General features: G+C 63.0%; 1 protein-coding gene across 4 annotated transcripts in view; it reads right to left on the bottom strand.

Moving 5' to 3' along the window:
• The window catches only part of LOC142483865 (uncharacterized), a 207,538-nt gene that overhangs the window by 62,647 nt on the left and 129,552 nt on the right, over positions 1-15,339 (bottom strand). The window contains exon 1 of one of the 4 annotated variants that reach the window (XM_075583791.1): positions 12,537-12,627. The exons of 2 other annotated variants lie outside the window; for them this stretch is intronic. The gene's annotated coding sequence lies outside the window, so the exon portion shown is untranslated. Of the gene's footprint in view, positions 1-11,570; positions 11,659-12,536; positions 12,628-15,339 lie in introns of those variants that run through there. One more of the 4 variants, XM_075583790.1, reaches the window with a different exon arrangement.

Here is a 15,339-nt window from a genome sequence, read left to right as displayed (position 1 = left end):
AGGGGGGACAGTGGACAGGAGGGGGGACAGTGGACAGGAGGGGGGGAGACAGTGGACAGGAGGGAGGGAGACAGTGGATAGGAGGGAGGGAGACAGTGGACAGGAGGGGGGGAGACAGTGGACAGGAGGAGGGGGACAGTGAACAGGAGGGGGGACAGTGAACAGGAGGGGGGACAGTGAACAGGAGGGGGGACAGTGAACAGGAGGGGGGGCAGTGAACAGGAGGGGGGGCAGTGAACAGGAGGGGGGGACAGTGGACAGGAGGGGGGGACAGTGGACAGGAGGGGGGGACAGTGGACAGGAGGGGGGGACAGTGGACAGGAGGGGGGGACAGTGGACAGGAGGGGGGGACAGTGGACAGGAGGGGGGGATAGTGGACAGCAGGGGGACACAGTGGACAGCAGGGGGACACAGTGGACAGCAGGGGGACACAGTGGACAGCAGGGGGACACAGTGGACAGCAGGGGGACACAGTGGACAGCAGGGGGACACAGTGGACAGCAGGGGGACACAGTGGACAGCAGGGGGACACAGTGGACAGCAGGGGGACACAGTGGACAGCAGGGGGACACAGTGGACAGCAGGGGGACACAGTGGACAGCAGGGGGACACAGTGGACAGCAGGGGGACACAGTGGACAAGAGGGGGGGGACAGTGGACAAGAGGGGGGGGACAGTGGACAAGAGGGGAGGGACAGTGGACAAGAGGGGGGGACAGTGGACAAGAGGGGGGGACAGTGGACAGGACAGTGGACAGGAGGGGGGGACAGTGGACAGGAGGGGGGGACAGTGGACAGGAGGGGGGGACAGTGGACAGTAGGGGTGGGGCAGTGGACAGGAGGGGGGGCAGTGGACAGGAGGGGGGGCAGTGGACAGGAGGGGGGGCAGTGGACAGGAGGGGGGGCAGTGGACAGGAGGGGGGGCAGTGGACAGGAGGGGGGGCAGTGGACAAGAGGGGGTGGCAGTGGACAGGAGGGGGGGGCAGTGGACAGGAGGGGGGGCAGTGGACAGGAGAGGGGGGACAGTGGACAGGAGAGGGGGGGACAGTGGACAGGAGGGGGGGACAGTGGACAGGAGGGGTGGACAGGAGGGGGGGACAGTGGACAGGAGGGGGGGACAGTGGACAGGAGGGGGGGACCGTGGACAGGAGGGGGGGGACAGTGGACAGGAGGGGGGGGGACAGTGGACAGGAGGGGGGGACAGTGGACAGGAGGGGGGGACAGTGGACAGGAGGGGGGGACAGTGGACAGGAGGGGGGGACAGTGGACAGGGGAGGGGGGGCAGTGGACAGGGGAGGGGGGACAGTGGACAGGAGAGGGGGGGACAGTGGACAGGAGAGGGGGGGACAGTGGACAGGAGAGGGGGGGACAGTGGACAGGAGGGGGGGACAGTGGACAGGAGGGGGGGACAGTGGACAGGAGGGGGGGACAGTGGACAGGAGGGGGGGGACAGTGGACAGGAGGGGGGGGACAGTGGACAGGAGGGGGGGGGACAGTGGACAGGAGTGGGGGGACAGTGGACAGGAGTGGGGGACAGTGGACAGGAGGGGGGGACAGTGGACAGGAGGGGGGGGACAGTGGACAAGAGGGGGGGGACAGTGGACAAGAGGGGGGGACAGTGGACAAGAGGGGGGGGACAGTGGACAAGAGAGGGGGGACAGTGGACAAGAGAGGGGGGACAGTGGAAAGGAGAGGGGGGACAGTGGACAGGAGGGGGGGACAGTGGACAGGAGAGGGGGGGACAGTGGACAGGAGGGGGGGACAGTGGACAGGAGGGGGGGGACAGTGGACAGGAGGGGGGGGACAGTGGACAGGAGGGGGGGGACAGTGGACAGGAGGGGGGGGACAGTGGACAGGAGGGGGGGGGCAGTGGACAGGAGAGGGGGGGACAGTGGACAGGAGAGGGGGGGACAGTGGACAGGAGAGGGGGGACAGTGGACAGGAGAGGGGGGGACAGTGGACAGGAGAGGGGGGGACAGTGGACAGGAGAGGGGGGACAGGAGAGGGGGGGACAGTGGACAGGAGAGGGTGGACAGGAGAGGGGGGGACAGTGGACAGGAGAGGGGGGGACAGTGGACAGGAGAGGGGGGGACAGTGGACAGGAGAGGGGGGGACAGTGGACAGGAGAGGGGGGGACAGTGGACAGGAGAGGGGGGGACAGTGGACAGGAGAGGGGGGACAGTGGACAGGAGAGGGGGGGACAGTGGACAAGAGGGGGGGGACAGTGGACAGGACAGTGGACAGGAGGGGGGGACAGTGGACAGGAGGGGGGGACAGTGGACAAGAGGGGGGGGACAGTGGACAGGAGGGGGGGGACAGTGGACAGGAGGGGGGGGACAGTGGACAGGAGGGGGGGGACAGTGGACAGGAGGGGGGGGACAGTGGACAGGAGGGGGGGGACAGTGGACAGGAGGGGGGGACAGTGGACAGGAGGGGGGGACAGTGGACAGGAGGGGGGACAGTGGACAGGAGGGGGGGACAGTGGACGGGACAGTGGACAGGAGGGGGGGACAGTGGACAAGAGGGGGGGGACAGTGGACAGGAGGGGGGGACAGTGGACAGGAGGGGGGGGACAGTGGACAGGAGGGGGGACAGTGGACAGGAGGGGGGGGGACAGTGGACAGGAGGGGGGGGACAGTGGACAGGAGGGGGGGACAGTGGACAGGAGGGGGGACAGTGGACAGGAGGGGGGACAGTGGACAGGAGGGGGGACAGTGGACAGGAGGGGGGGACAGTGGATAGGAGGGGTGGCAGTGGACAGGAGGGGGGGGGCAGTGGACAGGAGGGGGGGCAGTGGACAGGAGAGGGGGGACAGTGGACAGGAGAGGGGGGGACAGTGGACAGGAGAGGGGGGGACAGTGGACAGGAGGGGTGGACAGGAGGGGGGGACAGTGGACAGGAGGGGGGGACAGTGGACAGGAGGGGGGGACAGTGGACAGGAGGGGGGGACAGTGGACAGGAGGGGGGGGGACAGTGGACAGGAGGGGGGGGACAGTGGACAGGAGGGGGGGACAGTGGACAGGAGGGGGGGACAGTGGACAGGAGGGGGGGACAGTGGACAGGAGGGGGGGACAGTGGACAGGAGGGGGTGGCAGTGGACAGGGGAGGGGGGCAGTGGACAGGGGAGGGGGGACAGTGGACAGGAGAGGGGGGGACAGTGGACAGGAGAGGGGGGGACAGTGGACAGGAGAGGGGGGGACAGTGGACAGGAGGGGGGACAGTGGACAGGAGTGGGGGGACAGTGGACAGGAGTGGGGGACAGTGGACAGGAGGGGGGACAGTGGACAGGAGGGGGGGGACAGTGGACAGGAGGGGGGGGGACAGTGGACAAGAGGGGGGGGACAGTGGACAAGAGGGGGGGGACAGTGGACAAGAGGGGGGGGACAGTGGACAAGAGAGGGGGGACAGTGGACAAGAGAGGGGGGACACTGGAAAGGAGAGGGGGGACAGTGGACAGGAGGGGGGGACAGTGGACAGGAGAGGGGGGGACAGTGGACAGGAGGGGGGGGACAGTGGACAGGAGGGGGGGGACAGTGGACAGGAGGGGGGGGGAAGTGGACAGGAGAGGGGGGGACAGTGGACAGGAGAGGGGGGGACAGTGGACAGGAGAGGGGGGACAGTGGACAGGAGAGGGGGGGACAGTGGACAGGAGAGGGGGGGACAGTGGACAGGAGAGGGGGGGACAGTGGACAGGAGAGGGGGGGACAGTGGACAGGAGAGGGGGGGACAGTGGACAGGAGAGGGGGGGACAGTGGACAGGAGAGGGGGGGACAGTGGACAGGAGAGGGGGGGACAGTGGACAGGAGAGGGGGGGACAGTGGACAGGAGAGGGGGGGACAGTGGACAGGAGAGGGTGGACAGGAGAGGGGGGGACAGTGGACAGGAGAGGGGGGGGACAGTGGACAGGAGAGGGGGGGACAGTGGACAGGAGAGGGGGGACAGTGGACAGGAGAGGGGGGGACAGTGGACAGGAGAGGGGGGGACAGTGGACAGGAGAGGGGGGGGACAGTGGACAAGAGGGGGGGGACAGTGGACAAGAGAGGGGGGACAGTGGACAAGAGAGGGGGGACAGTGGAAAGGAGAGGGGGGACAGTGGACAGGAGGGGGGGACAGTGGACAGGAGAGGGGGGGACAGTGGACAGGAGGGGGGGACAGTGGACAGGAGGGGGGGGACAGTGGACAGGAGGGGGGGGACAGTGGACAGGAGGGGGGGGACAGTGGACAGGAGGGGGAGAAGTGGACAGGAGAGGGGGGGACAGTGGACAGGAGAGGGGGGGACAGTGGACAGGAGAGGGGGGACAGTGGACAGGAGAGGGGGGGACAGTGGACAGGAGAGGGGGGGGCAGTGGACAGGAGAGGGGGGGGCAGTGGACAGGAGAGGGGGGGACAGTGGACAGGAGAGGGGGGGACAGTGGACAGGAGAGGGGGGGACAGTGGACAGGAGAGGGTGGACAGGAGAGGGGGGGACAGTGGACAGGAGAGGGGGGGACAGTGGACAGGAGAGGGGGGACAGTGAACAGGAGAGGGGGGACAGTGGACAGGAGAGGGGGGGGACAGTGGACAGGAGAGGGGGGGACAGTGGACAGGAGAGGGGGGGACAGTGGACAGGAGAGGGGGGGACAGTGGACAGGAGAGGGGGGGACAGTGGACAAGAGGGGGGGGACAGTGGACAAGAGGGGGGGGACAGTGGACAGGAGGGGGGGGACAGTGGACAGGAGGGGGGGGACAGTGGACAGGAGGGGGGACAGTGGACAGGAGGGGGGGACAGTGGACAGGACAGTGGACAGGAGGGGGGGACAGTGGACAAGAGGGGGGGGACAGTGGACAGGAGGGGGGGACAGTGGACAGGAGGGGGGGGCAGTGGACAGGAGGGGCGACAGTGGACAGGAGGGGGGGACAGTGGACAGGAGGGGGGGACAGTGGACAGGAGGGGGGACAGTGGACAGGAGGGGGGACAGTGGACAGGAGGGGGGACAGTGGACAGGAGGGGGGGGACAGTGGACAGGACAGTGGACAGGAGGGGGGGACAGTGGACAGGAGGGGGGGACAGTGGACAGGACAGTGGACAGGAGGGGGGGACAGTGGACAGGAGGGGGGGACAGTGGACAGGACAGTGGACAGGAGGGGGGGGCAGTAGACAGGGGGGGGGCAGTGGACAGGAGGGGGGCAGTGGACAGGAGGGGGGGGCAGTGGACAAGAGGGGGTGGCAGTGGACAAGAGGGGGTGGCAGTGGACAGGAGGGGGGGCAGTGGACAGAAGAGGGGGGACAGTGGACAGGAGAGGGGGGACAGTGGACAGGCGGGGGGGACAGTGGACAGGAGGGGGGGACAGTGGACAGGAGGGGGGACAGTGGACAGGAGAGGGGGGACAGTGGACAGGAGAGGGGGGACAGTGGACAGGAGAGGGGAGGGCAGTGGACAGGAGGGGGGACAGTGGACAGGAGGGGGACAGTGGACAGGAGGGGGGGACAGTGGACAGGAGGGTGGGGACAGTGGACAGGAGAGGGGGGGACAGTGGACAGGAGAGGGGGGACAGTGGACAGGAGAGGGGGGGGCAGTGGACAGGAGAGGGGGGGGACAGTGGACAGGAGAGGGGGGGACAGTGGACAGGAGAGGGGGGGACAGTGGACAGGAGAGGGGGGACAGTGGACAGGAGAGGGGGGGACAGTGGACAGGAGAGGGGGGGACAGTGGACAGGAGAGGGGGGGACAGTGGACAGGAGAGGGGGGGACAGTGGACAGGAGAGGGGGGGACAGTGGACAGGAGAGGGGGGGACAGTGGACAAGAGGGGGGGACAGTGGACAAGAGGGGGGACAGTGGACAAGAGGGGGGGGACAGTGGACAAGAGGGGGGGGACAGTGGACAAGAGGGGGGGGACAGTGGACAAGAGGGGGGGGACAGTGGACAAGAGGGGGGGGACAGTGGACAAGAGGGGGGGACAGTGGACAAGAGGGGGGGACAGTGGACAAGAGGGGGGGACAGTGGACAAGAGGGGGGACAGTGGACAGGAGGGGGGGACAGTGGACAGGAGGGGTGGACAGGAGGGGGGGATAGTGGACAGGAGGGTTGGGGACAGTGGACATGAGGGGGGACAGTGGACAGGAGGGGGGGACAGTGGACAGGAGGGGGGGACAGTGGACAGGAGGGGGGGGACAGTGGACAGGAGGGGGGGGACAGTGGACAGGAGGGGGGGACAGTGGACAGGAGGGGGGGACAGTGGACAGGAGGGGGGGATAGTGGACAGGAGGGGGGGGGCAGTGGACAGGAGTGGGGGGACAGTGGACAGGAGTGGGGGGGACAGTGGACAGGAGGGGGGGACAGTGGACAGGAGGGGGGTAGTGGACAGGAGAGGGGGGGACAGTGGACAGGAGAGGGGGGGACAGTGGACAGGAGAGGGGGGGACAGTGGACAGGAGGGGGGGGACAGTGGACAGGAGGGGGGGACAGTGGACAGGAGGGGTGGACAGGAGGGGGGGACAGTGGACAGGAGGGGGGGACAGTGGACAGGAGGGGGGGGACAGTGGACAGGAGGGGGGGGGACAGTGGACAGGAGGGGGGGGACAGTGGACAGGAGGGGGGGGACAGTGGACAGGAGGGGTGGGACAGTGGACAGGAGGGGGGGGCAGTGGACAGGAGGGGGGGCACAGTGGACAAGAGAGGGGGGGACAGTGGACAGGAGAGGAGGGACAGTGGAAAGGAGAGGGGGGACAGTGGACAGTAGAGGGGGGGACAGTGGATAGGAGAGGGGGACAGTGGACAGGAGAGGGGGGGACAGTGGACAGGAGGGTGGGCAGTAGACAGGAGGGGTGGGCAGTGGACAGGAGGGGGGGACAGTGGACAGGAGGGGCGGACAGGAGGGGGGGATAGTGGACAGGAGGGTGGGGGACAGTGGACATGAGGGGGGGACAGTGGACATGAGGGGGGGGACAGTGGACAGGAGGGGGGGGGACAGTGGACAGGAGTGGGGGGACAGTGGACAGGAGTGGGGGGACAGTGGACAGGAGTGGGGGGACAGTGGACAGGAGGGGGGGACAGTGGACAGGAGGGGGGACAGTGGACAGGAGGGGGGGGGACAGTGGACAGGAGAGGGGGGACAGTGGACAGGAGAGGGGGGGACAGTGGACAGGAGGGGGGGGACAGTGGACAGGAGAGGGGGGGGACAGTGGACAGGAGAGGGGGGGACAGTGGACAGGAGGGGGGACAGTGGACAGGAGGGGGGACAGTGGACAGGAGGGGGGGGACAGTGGACAGGAGAGGGGAGGACAGTGGACAGGAGAGGGGAGGACAGTGGACAGGAGAGGGGGGGGACAGTGGACAGGAGAGGGGGGGACAGTGGACAGGAGAGGGGGGACAGTGGACAGGAGGGGGGGACAGTGGACAGGACAGTGGACAGGAGGGGGGACAGTGGACAAGAGGGGGGGACAGTGGACAAGAGGGGGGGACAGTGGACAGGAGGGGGGGACAGTGGACAGGAGGGGGGGACAGTGGACAGGAGGGGGGGGACAGTGGACAGGAGGGGGGGACAGTGGACAGGAGGGGGGGGACAGTGGACAGGAGGGGGGGGACAGTGGACAGGAGGGGGGGACAGTGGACAGGAGGGGGGACAGTGGACAGGAGGGGGGGGACAGTGGACAGGAGGGGGGGACAGTGGACAGGACAGTGGACAGGAGGGGGGGACAGTGGACAGGAGGGGGGGGGCAGTGGACAGGAGGGGGGGCAGTGGACAGGAGGGGGCAGTGGACAGGGGGGGGGCAGTGGACAGGAGGGGGGGGCAGTGGACAGGAGGGGGGGCAGTGGACAGGAGGGGGGGGCAGTGGACAGGAGGGGGGGCAGTGGACAGGATAGGGGGACAGTGGACAGGAGAGGGGGGGACAGTGGACAGGAGGGGGGGGACAGTGGACAGGAGGGGGGGACAGTGGACAGGAGGGGGGGGGACAGTGGTCAGGAGGGGGGGGACAGTGGACAGGAGGGGGGGGACAGTGGACAGGAGGGGGGGGACAGTGGACAGGAGGGGGGGGACAGTGGACAGGAGGGGGGGCAGTGGACAGGAGGGGGTGCAGTGGACAGGAGGGGGGGACAGTGGACAGGAGGGGGGACAGTGGACAAGAGAGGGGGGGACAGTGGACAGGAGAGGAGGGACAGTGGAAAGGAGAGGGGGGGACAGTGGATAGGAGAGGGGGGACAGTGGACAGGAGAGGGGGGGACAGTGGACAGGAGGGGGGACAGTGGACAGGAGGGGGGACAGTGGACAGGAGGGGGGGACAGTGGACAGGAGAGGGGGGACAGTGGAAAGGAGAGGGGGGACAGTGGACAGGAGAGGGGGGGACAGTGGACAGGAGAGGGGGGGACAGTGGACAGGAGAGGGGGGGACAGTGGACAGGAGAGGGGGGGACAGTGGACAGGAGGGGGGGATAGTGGACAAGAAGGGGGGGACAGTGGATAAGAGGGGGGGGGGGACAGTGGACAAGAGGGGGGGGACAGTGGACAAGAGGGGGGGGACAGTGGACAAGAGGGGGGGGACAGTGGACAAGAGGGGGGGGACAGTGGACAAGAGGGGGGGGGCAGTGGACAAGAGGGGGGGGGGCAGTGGACAAGAGGGGGGGGGGCAGTGGACAAGAGGGGGGGGGCAGTGGACAAGAGGGGGGCAGTGGACAAGAGGGGGGGGCAGTGGACAAGAGGGGGGGCAGTGGACAAGAGGGGGGGACAGTGGACAAGAGGGGGGGACAGTGGACAAGAGGGGGGGGACAGTGGACAGGACAGTGGACAGGAGGGGGGGACAGTGGACAGGAGGGTGGGCAGTAGACAGGAGGGGTGGGCAGTGGACAGGAGGGGGGGCAGTGGACAAGAGGGGGGGGGCAGTGGACAAGAGGGGGGGGCAGTGGACAAGAGGGGGGGGCAGTGGACAAGATGGGGGGGGCAGTGGACAAGAGGGGGGGGCAGTGGACAAGAGGGGGGGGCAGTGTACAGGAGGGGGGGGCAGTGTACAGGAGGGGGGGCAGTGTACAGGAGGGGGGGGCAGTGGACAGGAGGGGGGGCAGTGGACAGGAGGGGGGGCAGTGGACAGGAGGGGGGGCAGTGGACAGGAGGGGGGGCAGTGGACAGGAGGGGGTCAGTGGACAGGAGGGGGTCAGTGGACAGGAGGGGGTCAGTGGACAGGAGGGGGTCAGTGGACAGGAGGGGGTCAGTGGACAGGAGGGGGTCAGTGGACAGGAGGGGGGCAGTGGACAGGAGGGGGGCAGTGGACAGGAGGGGGGCAGTGGACAGGAGGGGGGGGACAGTGGACGGGAGGGGGGGATAGTGGACGGGAGGGGGGGGACAGTGGACAGGAGAGGGGGACAGTGGACAGGAGGGGGGGACAGTGGACAGGAGGGGTGGACAAGAGGGGGGGACAGTGGACAGGAGGGGGGGGAAGTGGACAGGAGGGGGGGGGAGTGGACAGGAGGGGGGGGAGTGGACAGGAGGGGGGGGGAGTGGACAGGAGGGGGGGCAGTGGACAGGAGGGGGGGCAGTGGACAGGAGAGGGGGGACAGTGGACAGGAGGGGGGGACAGTGGACAGGAGGGGTGGACAAGAGGGGGGGACAGTGGACAGGAGGGGGGGGAAGTGGACAGGAGGGGGGGGAAGTGGACAGGAGGGGGGGGGAAGTGGACAGGAGGGGGGGGCAGTGGACAGGAGGGGGGACGACGACAGTGGACAGGAGAGGGGGGGACGACGACAGTGGACAGGAGAGGGGGGACGACGACAGTGGACAGGAGAGGGGGGACGACGACAGTGGACAGGAGAGGGGGGACGACGACAGTGGACAGGAGAGGGGGGACGACGACAGTGGACAGGAGAGGGGGGACGACGACAGTGGACAGGAGAGGGGGGACGACGACAGTGGACAGGAGAGGGGGGACGACGACAGTGGACAGGAGAGGGGGGACGACGACAGTGGACAGGAGAGGGGGGACGACGAGTGGACAGGAGAGGGGGGACGACGACAGTGGACAGGAGAGGGGGGACGACGACAGTGGACAGGAGAGGGGGGACGACGACAGTGGACAGGAGAGGGGGGACGACGACAGTGGACAGGAGGGGGACGACGACAGTGGACAGGAGGGGGACGACGACAGTGGACAGGAGGGGGACGACGACAGTGGACAGGAGGGGGACGACGACAGTGGACCGGAGGGGGACGACGACAGTGGACAGGAGGGGGACGACGACAGTGGACAGGAGGGGGACGACGACAGTGGACAGGAGGGGGACGACGACAGTGGACAGGAGGGGGACGACGACAGTGGACAGGAGGGGGACGACGACAGTGGACAGGAGGGGGACGACGACAGTGGACAGGAGGGGGACGACGACAGTGGACAGGAGGGGGACGACGACAGTGGACAGGAGGGGGACGACGACAGTGGACAGGAGGGGGACGACGACAGTGGACAGGAGGGGGACGACGACAGTGGACAGGAGGGGGACGACGACAGTGGACATGGGGGGAGACGACAGTGGACAGATGGGGGGGGACGACAGTGGACAGATGGGGGGACAGTCGACAGGAGGGGGGGGGACAGTGGACAGGAGGGTGGACACACTGTCACACAAACACACACCGTCACACACCGTCACACACTCACACACCGTCACACTCACACACCGTCACACGGTCTCAGCCCCGGCGCCCTTCTCGGGCGCAGGCCCCGCCCCCCCGCAGTTCCGTGCGGCGCCCTTTTCGGGCGCAGGCCCCACCCCCCGCAGTTCTGTGTGGCGCCACACCGTACGGATGAGGGGGGTGGTGTTGTACGGGTGAGGGGGGGTGGTGTTGTACGGGGGAGGGGGGCTGGTGTGGTACGGGTGAGGTGGGGTGGTGTGGTACGGGAGAGGGGGGGTGGGCTGCCCCCTTCCGGCCGGCCGTTCCGCCCCCTCCCGGCCGTCCGTTCCGCCCCCTCCCGGCCGTTTGTTCCGCCCCCTCCCGGCTGTCCGTTCCGCCCCCTCCCGGCCGTCCGTTCCGCCCCCTCCCGGCCATCCGTTCCGCCCCCTCCCGGCCGTCCGTTCCGCCCCCTCCCGGCCGTCCGTTCCGCCCCCTCCCGGCCGTCCGTTCCGCCCCCTCCCGGCCGTCCGTTCCGCCCCCTCCCGTCCGGAGGCACAGGGGTGAGGGAGGGCAGGCGGGAGGTGGTGTGTGTGGTGCTGTGTGGAGGGGAGGCTGGAGGCGTAGGGGTGTGAGGCGGCGGTTTGGGCGGGAGGTGGTGTGTGTGTGTGTGGTGGTGTGTGCGGCAGTTGAGGCTAGGCACTCGGCGCCGCGAGGGAGGAAGGGGGTCCTTCCGGGCGCTGCCATCTTAGGCACTCTGCGCCGCGAGGCAGCTGCAGGCTGCCTGGCCACTGCCTGTCCCCCTGCTGGGGAGGGAGGGGAGTGAGCGACAGGAGTGAGCGCCGGGGAGGGAGGTGAGTGTGATGGGGGGGGAGAGGACAGAGTGTGTGTGTGTGTGTGGCCGAGGGGGAAGAGAGTGGCAGTTGGGTGACGTCAGACCCACCAATCTGATTGGCCAGAGGCTGAGGACCAATCAGATTCACCGCAGCTAGTACCAACCTTCGATTTTATATATTAAGATGCGTTCCACTGACGTGTACTCGCTCCCGAGCCTGGTCCTGTCTCATGGGGCTTCTCCAGCAGCAGAATCTCCCTGTCGAAGTAAGTATTGTGACTTTAACTAGACTGGTTCCTGGGGTAAGGTCAGCCCCTACTATTAACCCAGATATATGCGGGTGGATATACCAGAGACACAGGTTTAAATTTCTGTCACTCTGGCCCACGACTGCTATGGATTCTACTACTCTGTTTATCCCACTTAAGTCTACTCTATTATTAATAAGCTACTAGATAACACTTATGATCTAGCCTATGTGTCTGTGTCTGCACTATCTATAATAGGAGTTACATCTTTTAATCCTATATATTCCTAATGGTTTGTAGATTGCCTTGTTATCTTATGCCCAGATACTGTACATGTGTGTAATAATGCTGCTTTTGACTGAGAGCTCATAACATTGAACCATCTTTTAACTTGCTCCTTTTCAGCTTTAACCCCTTCGTTTTGGCAGAAATATCATCTAAGAAAGAAAATATCAGCATGGCAGCTCCCAGCTCTTCAGACTAATTTATAGTCATTAAATATCCTTTATGGCACCAATACAGTGCATACATGTTGCTTAATTTTACTGTTACTTAAGTGTAACTTATGCAATGTGACTTCTGACAGTTCAGTAAGTGTGCTGAGCTGTCCCTGTGTGACTCTCTACGTGACGTCATCAGTGTCCAAAGATGATGCGATGACGTCAGACAACAACCAGGAAGTACTGAGGCTGAAGTGGCTGCCCGGCTGTAAACACAGGTGATGGGTATGAGGTGATTGTGTAACCCCTAGGGGTGTATATACTTGTTAGTGTCACTATTGCAGTAAGGTGTATGGTCTGAGGAGAGGACGTGTCTGTCCTGAAACGCCACGTGTTTGCATATACCTGCTCTGATGCTTTGAATACAAAGTAAGTTACTTACAGAGAAGGCTCCTGTGTGCTTCCTGTACCACTTTATTTCTTCATCTTCTCTTTCCCAGAAGTGGAGACACTGACTACATCCAGGTCACAGCTATGTGTCCTACTGCGCATGCTCACACTAAGAGGATCATGGGAGTTGTAGTTTTTAGACTTCAAAACGGATCACGTGTCACATACTGTGTATATTAGAAACAAGACAGTAACATTTCCCAGGCACTGTGCTAGGGAAAGATAGTTTCTGCTGCATGTGGATGTGTATACTCCTCATGGTCCTTATATTTAAATAAAGCTGCTTCAGTTCCTCCCTTTTGGCCAATGTTGATATGAAGGAGGTAACCTGGATATGACATAACCCCTGAAGCTGTAATACAACTAATGTAACACACACACGGGTTCCATGTAAATGGATTTCAGGGAAAAGGTGATACATTGTGTGCTCATTTGCATGTCATTTCCCAGAATCCCTTGCTGCAGTGGGAGCACTGTATGTTAGGTGATAATGGTTAGGGTGACCAGATTTTGAAAATGAAAAACCGGGACACACAATTATATTATTAATTATTTTTTTTTTTTTTTTACATTAACAGTTTATTTATTGTATTACACTTATACTTTACTTCCATTAGTCCTTGTTACGTGTGTGTGTGTGTGTGTGTGTGTGTGTGTGTGTGTGTGTGTGTGGAACAAAAAAAAAGCCAGATGTGAATGATTCTGAACCCATTAACCAGTGTCAGGATGCCCCCTCTTCACAATTTCTAAAACAGCAATCCCGCCTGGGATCTTACCTGATCCGCAGTCCCTCAATGTACTATACTGGAGGGGAGGTGTTCCCTACCTGTCTTCCGATGTCTCCCGCGTGAAGCTTGAGTCAGATCTGGAAGAAAGCATTATAGGTTATTTTGGTGTAGGTATACGGCAGTTAAGATAACACAGAGAGAGTGGGTGACAGACTGAGTGAGTGAGACAGAGAGACAGAGAGACAGAGACACAGAGACAGAGACACAGAGACACAGAGACAGGGACACAGAGAAACAGACAGAGAGAGAGACAGTGACAGAGAGAGAGACAGTGACAGAGAGAGAGACAGTGACAGAGAGAGAGACAGTGACAGAGAGAGAGACAGTGACAGAGAGAGAGACAGTGACAGAGAGAGAGACAGTGACAGTGAGAGAGACAGTGACAGAGAGAGAGACAGTGACAGAGAGAGAGACAGTGACAGAGAGAGAGACAGTGACAGAGAGAGAGACAGTGACAGAGAGAGAGACAGTGACAGAGAGAGAGACAGTGACAGAGAGAGAGACAGTGACAGAGAGAGAGACAGTGACAGAGAGAGAGACAGTGACAGAGAGAGAGACAGTGACAGAGAGAGAGACAGTGACAGTGAGAGAGACAGTGACAGAGAGAGAGACAGTGACAGAGAGAGAGACAGTGACAGAGAGAGAGACAGTGACAGAGAGAGAGACAGTGACAGAGAGAGAGACAGTGACAGAGAGAGAGACAGTGACAGAGAGAGAGACAGTGACAGAGAGAGAGACAGTGACAGAGAGAGACAGTGACAGAGAGAGACAGTGACAGAGAGAGACAGAGAGAGACAGAGAGAGAGAGACAGTGACAGAGAGACAGTGACAGTGACAGAGAGAGAGAGAGAGACAGTGACAGAGAGAGAGAGAGAGACAGTGAGAGAGAGAGAGAGAGACAGTGACAGAGAGAGAGAGAGAGACAGTGACAGAGAGAGACAGTGACAGAGAGAGACAGTGACAGAGAGAGACAGTGACAGAGAGAGACAGTGACATACGGTAGAGAGAGACAGTGACAGAGAGAGAGACAGTGACAGAGAGAGAGACAGTGACAGAGAGAGAGACAGTGACAGAGAGAGAGACAGTGACAGAGAGAGACAGTGACAGAGAGAGACCGTGACAGAGAGAGAGAGACAGAGAGAGAGACAGTGACAGAGAGAGAGACAGTGACAGAGAGAGAGACAGTGACAGAGAGAGAGACAGTGACAGAGAGAGAGACAGACAGTGAGAGAGAGAGAGAGACAGAGAGAGACAGTGACAGAGAGAGAGAGACAGTGACAGTGAGAGAGAGAGACAGTGACAGTGAGAGAGAGAGACAGTGACAGAGACAGTGACAGAGAGAGAGACAGTGACAGAGAGAGAGAGACAGTGACAGAGAGAGAGACAGTGACAGAGAGAGAGACAGACAGTGAGAGAGAGAGAGAGACAGAGAGAGACAGTGACAGAGAGAGAGACAGTGACAGAGAGAGAGAGACAGTGACAGTGAGAGAGAGAGAGAGAGACAGTGACAGAGAGAGAGAGACAGTGACAGAGAGAGAGAGAGAGAGAGACAGTGACAGAGAGAGAGAGACAGTGACAGAGAGAGAGAGACAGTGACAGAGAGACAGTGAGAGAGAGAGACAGTGACAGAGAGAGAGAGAGACAGTGACAGAGAGAGAGAGAGACAGTGACAGAGAGAGAGAGACAGAGAGAGAGAGACAGAGAGAGAGAGACAGAGAGAGAGAGACAGTGACAGAGAGAGAGACAGTGACAGAGAGAGAGACAGTGACAGAGAGAGAGACAGTGACAGAGAGAGAGACAGTGACAGAGAGAGAGACAGTGACATACGGTAGAGAGAGACAGTGACAGAGAGAGAGACAGTGACAGAGAGAGAGACAGTGACAGAGAGACAGTGAGAGAGAGAGACAGTGACACAGAGAGAGACAGTGACAGAGAGAGACAGTGACAGTGAGAGAGACAGTGACAGTGAGAGAGACAGTGACAGTGAGAGAGACAGTGACAGTGAGA

Source organism: Ascaphus truei, unplaced genomic scaffold (genome assembly GCF_040206685.1).
Source record: "Ascaphus truei isolate aAscTru1 unplaced genomic scaffold, aAscTru1.hap1 HAP1_SCAFFOLD_377, whole genome shotgun sequence".
Lineage (NCBI taxonomy): Eukaryota > Metazoa > Chordata > Amphibia > Anura > Ascaphidae > Ascaphus > Ascaphus truei.
Note: the sequence above shows the minus strand (reverse complement) of the source record. Positions and strands in the feature narration are given on the sequence as shown.